This window comes from Marmota marmota, unplaced genomic scaffold, assembly GCF_001458135.2.
Source record: "Marmota marmota marmota unplaced genomic scaffold, marMar, whole genome shotgun sequence".
Lineage (NCBI taxonomy): Eukaryota > Metazoa > Chordata > Mammalia > Rodentia > Sciuridae > Marmota > Marmota marmota.
This window is the reverse complement of record NW_025999842.1, coordinates 46,539,701-46,549,534: the sequence shown is the minus strand read 5'-3', so window position 1 is coordinate 46,549,534 and position 9,834 is coordinate 46,539,701. Positions and strand designations below refer to the sequence as shown.

At 34.4% G+C, this 9,834-nt stretch overlaps 1 protein-coding gene and 1 long non-coding RNA gene across 9 annotated transcripts in view; one reads left to right on the top strand and one right to left on the bottom strand.

The window, feature by feature from the left end:
- Positions 1–1,073, top strand: part of LOC125615083 — a 5,249-nt gene extending 4,176 nt beyond the window's left edge. The window contains exon 2 of the long non-coding RNA XR_007345640.1: positions 474–1,073. This is a non-coding gene — a long non-coding RNA (uncharacterized LOC125615083). The remainder of the gene's footprint in view (positions 1–473) is intronic.
- Positions 1–9,834, bottom strand: part of Lama2 (laminin subunit alpha 2) — a 559,330-nt gene that overhangs the window by 98,942 nt on the left and 450,554 nt on the right. The window lies entirely within an intron of this gene.

The window sequence follows — 9,834 nt, the reverse complement described above, 5'->3', positions numbered from 1 at the left end:
GGGAAGGGGAAAAATAATACAAGGGGGACAAATGAATGTCAGTAGAGGGGGCAGAGAGAGAAGAGGGGAGGGGAGGGGGGATAGCAGAGGATAGGAAAGGCAGCAGAACACAACAGACACGAGTATGGCAATATGTAAATCAATGGATGTGTAACTGATGTGATTCTGCAATCTGTATATGGGGTAAAAATGGGAGCTCATAACCCACTTGAATCAAAGTGTGAAATATGATATATCAAGAACTATGTATTGTTTTGAACAGCCAACAATAAAAAATTAAAAAAAAAAGAAAAAGAAAAATATAATCACAGGGATATTGGTTATATCTGGACTGACCACTGCTGATCAACTATCTACCCCCACCAATTCTGATGTATGTTCTACAAAATACTACTGTTTAAACATAGATGTTGTAAAATGTGGTCTGCCTTTTAATAAAAACAAGTAGTTATTCTCAAAAAAAAAAAAAAGAGGTGAAGGTGGTTGTTGTTGTTGATGGGGTTGGTTGAAGAGATGTTGGTGAAAGGATCTATAATTACAGTTTTGTAGGGTGAATAAATCCACCTATGATACAGCAAGGTGGTTGAAGTTAAGGAGGATACATTGTGTTCTTGAAAAAAAAAATGTGGAGATTGGATGCTATGTGCTCCCACCACAAAAATGATAACTACATGAGGTAGATTCATTTATTAATTAACTATATTTACCCATTTCACATTGTGTGTACACTTCAAGAAATCATGTAATGATAAAACCATAGGATGTTATCTGTAAATTGAATTTTTTTTAAAATTGTGTTTCTCTATACTAACAACAAACTCAAACTATATGAAAAAGAAGTCAATGATACAATTCTATTTATAATAGGTACAAAAGGAATGAGAAAAACTTAGGAATACATTTAATCAATGAAGGGAAGACCTGTATGCTAAAAAATATAAAACATTGATGAAAGAAACCAAGGGAGACACAAATAAATAGAAAGATATCAGAAAATGTCCATATCACACAAAGTAATTTCCTGATTCAAAGCAATCCCTATCAAGATTCCAAACAATTTTCACAGAAGTAGGGAAAACAATTCTAAAGTCCATATGAAAATACAAAAGACTCCAAATGACCAAAGAAATCCTCAACAAAGCTGTGCATTGCACTTCCTGGTCTCAAAGTATATGATGAAGCTATAGTAATCTTACAGCATGACACTGACATAAAATTAGATAAATAGATTAATGGAACAAAATAGAAAGCCCAGAGAGTTTGCATGCTTAAGGTCAATGGATTTTTAATAAAGGAGCCAAGAACACACAATTGGGGAAGGGCAGACTGTTCCATAAATGATGCTGGCATAACTTGATATCTATATGCAAAACAATGAAATTAGGCCTTATCTCACATCATTTCAAAATAGATTATCCATGGTTCAGATGTAGTTTGTCCTCCAAAGGTTCATGCATTAGAACCTTGGTCTCCAGAGTTGATTGGACTTTCAAGATGTGGGGCTTATTAGGAAGTAATGACATCACTGATAATGCTACCTGTAGAAGGAATTGATTTGCTATTTTCCGGATCTTGGTAAATTATTACAAAAGAGTTGTCATAAAAAAAATAAGGCTGACCCCTCATCAGCCTCTCTGGCTTCCTGTTTTACCATGTGATATTTCCCTCTCACACATGCTTCTGCCAAGATGCTGAAAGCCTGATGTGATGTAGCCAAGTAGGTCCACATCAGAAATACAATCAATAGTGCCCCCCAAACTTGGACGTCAGCTTCCAAAGTTGTGAGCTAAATAAACCGTTTTTTCTTTATACATTACTCAGGCTTGTGTAACTGCTTCTGTACAGCAAAGGAAGCAATCTACAAGGAAGAGGGAACCTAGTGAATTGGAGAAAATATTTGCAAAGCACTCATCTAAAAAGGGTGTGTGTATTAATTTCCAAAATATATAAGAAATTTTCAAAAACTCAATAACAAGAAAACAGATAACTGGGTTAAAAAATGGGCAGAGGACCTGAATAAACATTTCTCAAAAGAGGACATATTAATATCCAGCAGATGCATGAAAAAATGCTCAACATCACTAATCATCAGGAAATGCAAATTAAAATTGTGAGCTATCACCTCATACCTGTTAGAATTGCTGTTAACCAAAAGACATGCTATGCATTATATACCATGAATGTAGAAAATTTTATTTGTCAATTAAAAATAAATTAAAATTAAGTTCTAGACTCTAGGAACTGCACTTCTATAGGAACTATGCCAATGGATGAATCAACACAGGCTGCTCAGTGATCCTTGAGAAGGTATTCTGTTAGCTGGCAGCTCACTACTTATTTAAATATGCTTAGTATGGAGACAGATCTCCTAATTCCTAAATTCTGACTGGCCAGGTTCTTCTCTCAACTTGAGTAGGATATTGAAGCATGTTACTTGAACCTAAATCTGATCAATTTTTTAAAATTCTACATGATATCTACCTTGAAACAGATGTTCAGACATGATCTCAAATTAGATAAGAAAAAGAAGGAATTTTATTTTCTCTTTGAAATTTTCTTCACTGTTCAACTCTATCTTGTGGTAATATAAATATTTTATTAGTTGTGTTAGTCCGAATTATCATCCATTCTAGAGGTTTAGCATTAGTGTTTGGAGATAGGAGGGTGCATCCTGCATTTAGTGATCACCTACTGTATCCCAGTATATATGAAAATCACATAATACTGTATGTAAAACACCTAGGGTCATTCTTGGTTATTCATGCTTCTTTCAACTGGGAAATCTATTGTCAGTTCAAATTTAATTCTGGATACATTTGTTTCTGGCAAAAGGAAAGACACGAAGCAGTGAAAACAGAGCTAAGGGTGCTGCTCACCAGGCTGTGTATCCTGGTACCTACTATCAAGCTGAGATGCCTCTCCTAACTCACTCAATGATTGAATGGGCTAGTGGAGCCCCCAACTATACTTCTCCCACAGAGGAGGTAATGTATACAGTAAGAGAACAAGGAGTTTCTCAAAAATAGATTATTTAATTTAAAATATGAATTTTAAACAAAGAACTGATCATTTTCAGTAGATTGTACCAAGAGACTATGTAAAAGGTAGTGACTTTGCAGGAGACATCAATGGGGAATACAACTATGAGACAGTAAAAAGAAGTAGATCAAAGAAAGTGTATGACCTCCATAGAGGAATCTTCCCTTTGCAGGTGGACTCTCTTCTTTATACCAATGAAGCTCTTTAGATATTTAATGCTCCTCAATCTATAGCAGTTACTGTGCCTACACATGGCACAGTAGGGTAGAAGGCAGGAAGGAGGTACAAAGACTCTGAAACAGGCCAGGCTTCAGAAACAGCAGCAAGGTTGAGGATCAGTCAGTCATGAGAATAAAAGCAGATAATTCAATATGGGTTATTTATTTTATCCCCTTCTTCTTGCACAGAAGCAGAGACAGCCAACCATCCACTTCCCCTACTGAAAATCAAACAAACAGAAACTGGGGAACCTTTTTAAGCAAACTGGGTGGTTTAAAAAAAAATTGCCTTGGAACAATTACGCTTACAGATGAAATTTAAATATCACTGACTATGGGAATCTTAAAGTAAAAGGGGTAGAGATTGAGGGGAAAAGGAAAGAAAGGGAGCTAGAGGGAAAGATGAGGCCACAAGTAACTTCATCTTCTGTAAGTGAAATCCATATTTATGGAACAAGAGGTAAAGCTGCAGGTAAATTTACATCAGTTTAAAAGAAACAGTGAAGGGTGGTGAAGCATATCTACTGGGACATGGATAGGAGAACAAAGCAACGTGACAAGCTCTAAGTGAACCTCTCATTCACCACAGCAAAGATAGCCCTCCACATTAATGAAATCCATGATGCATGGTAATAATATTACTAGTAGAGAAAGAAAAGAAGAATTTGATAGATGGTTGCTCTTGGGTGTGTGACTTCAGAAGTGAAAATTTAGGTCAGGGGATTGTTGATTTGATTGAAAGCATCAGTCTCTCTTTGTAATATGTAAGAAACAAAAACATGCATACACCATGAATTTAAAAATGAAAGAAGGAAATTTAGGGACTTGTTGGTATAGAGGACGAAAATCTTGTTTCATTTCCAGACCCATTGTAGACCCACCTTTCTTATTTTTCCCCCCTTAGGTTCCATCTTGCAGAATTAATTTCCTAACCATTCTTAATTTCATTTACATTAAAACATTTATCTAGGAAATAATTTAAGCAGACTGATAAGAACAGACATTAATGTAGACACCTGTATTTTTTATCTTCTAAATCTGATAAGTATCAACTTTCTCCTGTATTTGTCCAGATCTTCAAAATGTGCATGTTTGGATTAAAATTGATAGTATTTTAATATCCTGCATCTTTATTTAAATGACTGGCCCACAGTTTTTCTTTTCAATACAGTTCCCTAAGGAATTTTGCCATCAAGATCACATACCAGCCTCATAAAACAAGCCAGGGAACATATCCTTCTTTTCTGTTCTTTGGAATGTTTTGCATAATGGGTCCTTAGCATTTTGGTAGGCTTTGTGGTTTTGTTGTAGATAAATTATTAACTACTGATTTGATTCATTTAATGGTTATCATTCTACTCAGGCTTACTACTTTGTTTTGAGTCAATTTTAATCTAGATTTATTGTCCACTTCATCTAAGTATACAAATCCATTTGAATAAAATTGTTCACATACTCTGGTATATTCATATTTTTTAAAAAATCTGCACTGTATCTACAGGTATGGTCCCCTTTTCATTCCTAGTGCTGTTTATATGTATCAGCTATCTTTGCCTTATTGTTTTTGTCTTCTCTTTTTAGTTGTCTGTTTATTCTAAGAATTGGGTTTCTGTTTTGTCAACTCTAATGCTTTTTTCTACACCATTAATTTCTGCTTTTATTTATATTCGTTCTATCATACTTTTTAAATTTATCCCCCTCCTCCTCCTTCTTCTTTTTGGTACTGGCAATTGAACCCAGAGGCACTTTACCACTGAGCCATATTCCCAGACCTTTTCAGTTTTTCTTTTGAGTCAGGATCTCACTAAATTGTTTAGAGCCTTGCTTTGATGTAGAGACTGGCCTCAAACTTGTGATCCTCCTGCCTCAGCCTCCTGAGTTGCTGGGATTATAGGACTACACCACCATGTCTGGCTTAAAACTTCTGAAACAGAAACTTAGTAACTAGTTTCAGTTCTTATCCTGTCTGAATATCCGCATTTTAAACTCTACATTTTCCTGGAGGTACCACTTTATTTGCAACCCATACATTTGTAGAATTATACTTACATTCTGTTATTAAATATTCTGTAATTTAAAATTATTTTTCATTCATTGACTCCTGAATTAATTTTAAGTGTGTTTTTATTTTAAAACTAATTTTTGGCCATAATTTTACATCAGTTTCTAATTCTATTGCACTGTGATCACAGTCTAGGTGCCACTGGATTATTAGCATATGCTGATCCTTTGTGTTCCAGTTCATGGTCCTTTGGCATTGTTTTGTTTTTAAAGTTTTAGGAGAAGTGTATCTACTGGGGCATGTAGAATTAGTTATCTAATTGTTACAGAATTCTGCAAGGACATTAAATCATCTGGTTTGTGGTATTCTTCGGATCTATATCTTTTTATGTCTTTTCTTTACCTCTCAATTTATAAGAGATATAGGAAAATCTCTCACTAGAGACACATCAATTTTCTCATTCTGATGTGTTTGTTTATTATTATGCTTTGTTGTTATGACCTTTTAGTTTTACAAATTTAAAATCTTCCTGATATCTAGTTCTTTGTCTTATATCATGATGACTCTCTTTAACCCTAATAACTCCTTTTTAAAGATATAAAGCCTATTTGACTGTTATTTATAGAGGTGTACCAGCTTTCTTATTAGTTTCCCTGATGTATTTTTTCTCATCCCTTCATTTCCCACCCTTCTGTACCTTCATGGCTCAGCAGAGTTTTGACCACCTTTGTCAAATCTTTTATAATCCAATATAAAAATTGTGGTGACCCAATTGGTAATTTTAGTCTGTTTGCATTTTATTATGAAGACAAACAGAAGCAGAGACAGTTGGCGCTCATCAAATATGCCTTCTAGTGCTCCCAGTCTCCTTTGCAGTTATTTTGGGGCATGTGGCTTATTTTGGTCAATGGACTAGGCCAAGCCACACAAGCCAACATGCTGAGAGCTGGCACGTCTCTTTCTTCTTTCCCTTTCTCTGCCAGGACAATCTTGTAGGCTACACAGTGTGGTGTAGTTGACTACAAGAGGGACAAGAGTTGTAGGACACACTTTGGGTTGTGATGTGAGACTCAAACTTATATTGTGTCCAGCCTCTGAAATTTCAGGGGTTATTTCTTGTGGTAACTAATGATAATTATTCTGACTTCTATATTTGGATAGTTCTATTGTATTTTATATTTACCATGATCTGTTTGTTTTTCTATTTTTCACTTTTCATGGAATTGATTGATAATGTTCCTTCTCTTCAGACATTGTTTTTCTTTCTGCTTATATGAAATGTGTAGCTATTTGTGATAGTTAATTATACGTGTCAGCTTGGCTAGACTACAGTACCCAGTTTGTGGTCAAACATTACTAATATAGATGCTGCTAGGAATGGATTTTTCAGATTTGATTAACTCATGAAGTCCCAAGTTTTCAATTCTGCAAATATTTCAATAAAATTGACACAGGTGCATTAAAATAGGCTGGGAATCATAATCTAGAGCTTATGTATATTATATATATTGTATTGTAATACATTCCTTTATTATTATATAAGCTCATGTTATATAATTTTATTATATATCATATAAGTTTTTCCAGATGCTCTGTATCTGGGATAATGGGACAAAATGAGTTCAATACTTACATCAGTAGATTTTGAGTAAAGCAGTTTACTCTCCATAGTGTGGGTAATCGTAAAAGAAAACACTGAGAACCCTGAGGAAGAATAAATTCTACATGCAGACTGCCTTTGGACTCAAGATTATAACATTAACTCTTTTCTAGGTCTCTAGCCTATTAGCCTGGCCTAAGGAGACTTGTTACGTACTATAATTACGTGAGCCAATGCTTTTTAATATATATATATATATATATATATATATATATATAGTCATGTGCCACACAGTGATGCTTTGGTCAAGGATGACTTGCATTACAATGGTGGTCCCTTAAGGTTACATCAGCAGGTGATGTCATAGCTATCTTTAACCAGGTTAGTGCACTTCATGTTGTTTGCAAAACAAGGAAATCACCTAACACCACACTTTCTAGAATGCTAAATGATGCGTGGCTGTGTACATCAGTTCTGTTTCCTTAGAGAACTTTAATGCTATTATTTTCATTCTCTTATATCAATCCTCAATATCTAACACACATAATTTGATATATATGAAAGGTAATCAGCTTTTACTCTCCTTCCTCAAACTGAAGGACCTTAAAAACTTTTAACTGACCACATGCCTCATTTTCCATGTAATTAGTCTCTTGAATTTATTTTTTCACTTTTAATTATATGTATTATTATCATCACCATGATCTTAACAATTCTGACCTAAACTTTTGCACATGTACTATTTTTGGTTCATGTTTTTCTCTTTAATCCCCATGTTCTTTGATTTTGTTGACATTTCTTTTGAAGTATATTTTGTAGTATTTCAGTGAATGAAATGTGTTTTGTGGTAGTGTAGTGAATAAAGTGTATTTTGTAGTAGTTAAGTGCTTCCTATCAGTAGTTTTGCCCTCACTGATCTGCCACATAAGAGTAAATTTTCAAAAATCCACTTTATTCTTTAGACACTTGATCCTGAAGCAAAAAACAAACAAACATAAAAACTCCTTTTGTGGTTTCTATGGATTTTTACTCATATTAGAAAATGAACCCCAAAAGTTACCTACAAGACCAGTTCAGACATTTATGAGGATACAAGTGTCAACAATTTAAGCTTACTTAACTTTTAGGTATATTCTCCTCCTGTATAATATTTTTTTCTAGGTTTTACCCTCCCTTATTCAATTTGTATAAAGCTTACATCTTGTTTATACTGTACTATACTCACTATTTCTGTGTCTAAGACAACACATATTACTTTCACATTGCCCTCATTTTCTTTTGTATTTTATATTATTATTCTTCAAAATGCCTGGGAAATACCTTGCCAAAAATTTTTTAGAATCATGCCTCCCAAGAAATATGAGTTATTATGGCAAGAGAGAAAATATGAATTTGGAGAATACATAGGAAGATTAAATTCTGCACTTGGCTTGCGGTCAATATTATGGTTAATTTCAGTGAGTGTCCAGATCAAACCCTAGTACTGGGAGTGTCTTGTAAGGTGTTTCTGGATGACAGTAAAACAAATGGCCCTTTCTGCTGTGGTTGTATACCATCCAGCCACTGAAACCTTTAATGGGACAAAAACTGGAGGAAGGAGGAATCTAGTCCCTTCTTTCTTGCATTATAGACTGAGCTATAACATCTCATCTCATCTTCTCTAACCTTCATACTGGGATTTACACCATTGGCTCCTTTGATTCTGAAGATTTTTAATTAGAACTGAATTATACTCCTGGCTTTGCTAGATTTCCAGATGGACAAATCTGGGCTTCTCCACATCCAGAATCATGTGAGATAATTCTCTATCTATCTATCTATCTATCTATCATCACCATCATCATCTCCTACTAGGTATGTTTCTCTGCAGGGCTCTAACTGACATAGGTAGTATAAATTCTCACTTTGTTACCAGTAAAGATCTCGTTAAGCATGGAAACAAATTGAAAAATGTAATTCAGGACTAGAGGATATTAAGAAACACTGTGGATAGGTGTGTAAGAAAGACAGAGCCAGACAAAGGTAGAGACAGGAAGTTTCAGACAACAATAGTGGCCAGGAGATGAAGAAGAAGGAGACAGTTGTGGTGGTGTGTGTCTGTAATTCCAGCAACTCTGCAGCTTAACACAGGAGGACCACGATGTCGAGGTCAGCCTCAGCAACTTAACAAGGTCCTAAGCAACTTAGTGATATCTTGCCACAAAATAAAAATTAAAGGGCTAGGGATGTAACTCAGTGACAAAGTACCTATGAGTTTAACCCCAGCTTCTTCGCCCTCCAAAAATGAAGGAACAAAGGAAAAGAAATCATCAGTTGACATGGGTGTCACTATTATGAATAAGAAACAAATAGGATATGTAAAATTAGTTCAGCTTATTTCAGAGAAAAGAAAAAAAATGTTAGTAATTGTTGATAGAATATCATGTTTTCATTATGGTCACAGGATAACATCTCTAAGATTCTGGTAATTTTCTCTAATATCTCAGAGATTTGAGAAAATATTTTTTGCTCAATGCAAAATCAAATATTGATCCATTTCTTATAATACCAGGCTATTTCATAACACCATATTTCATTCATAATCAAATATCCATCCAATCAGCCCCCCATCCAGCAAAGTTCTGATGTTTGGAAATTTTGTATGAATGATAGTTTTGAACAATTTTAGCTAACAGCATGCTTCCTAAGTAATGTCTTTTTTATTTAAAATATCATCACCAAGTTCTATTATGCAAGTTATTTAGAAAATGTGGTTCTACATATAAAGGATGAAGATTTGTTTATATTGAAGATGCTCAAATAATGTGATATAATTTGGAACCTCAAAACTCTAAAATATTAGATATAAATGTATTTTGAGCAATGGCTGCAGCCAAAGCTTAAAGACTTTTTAGTTTATAAAAATTTTATAAACACATTAAAAAGATCTGATCCAATGTGCTTTATAAAAAGTGCACTTGATGTTCAGACTTCAC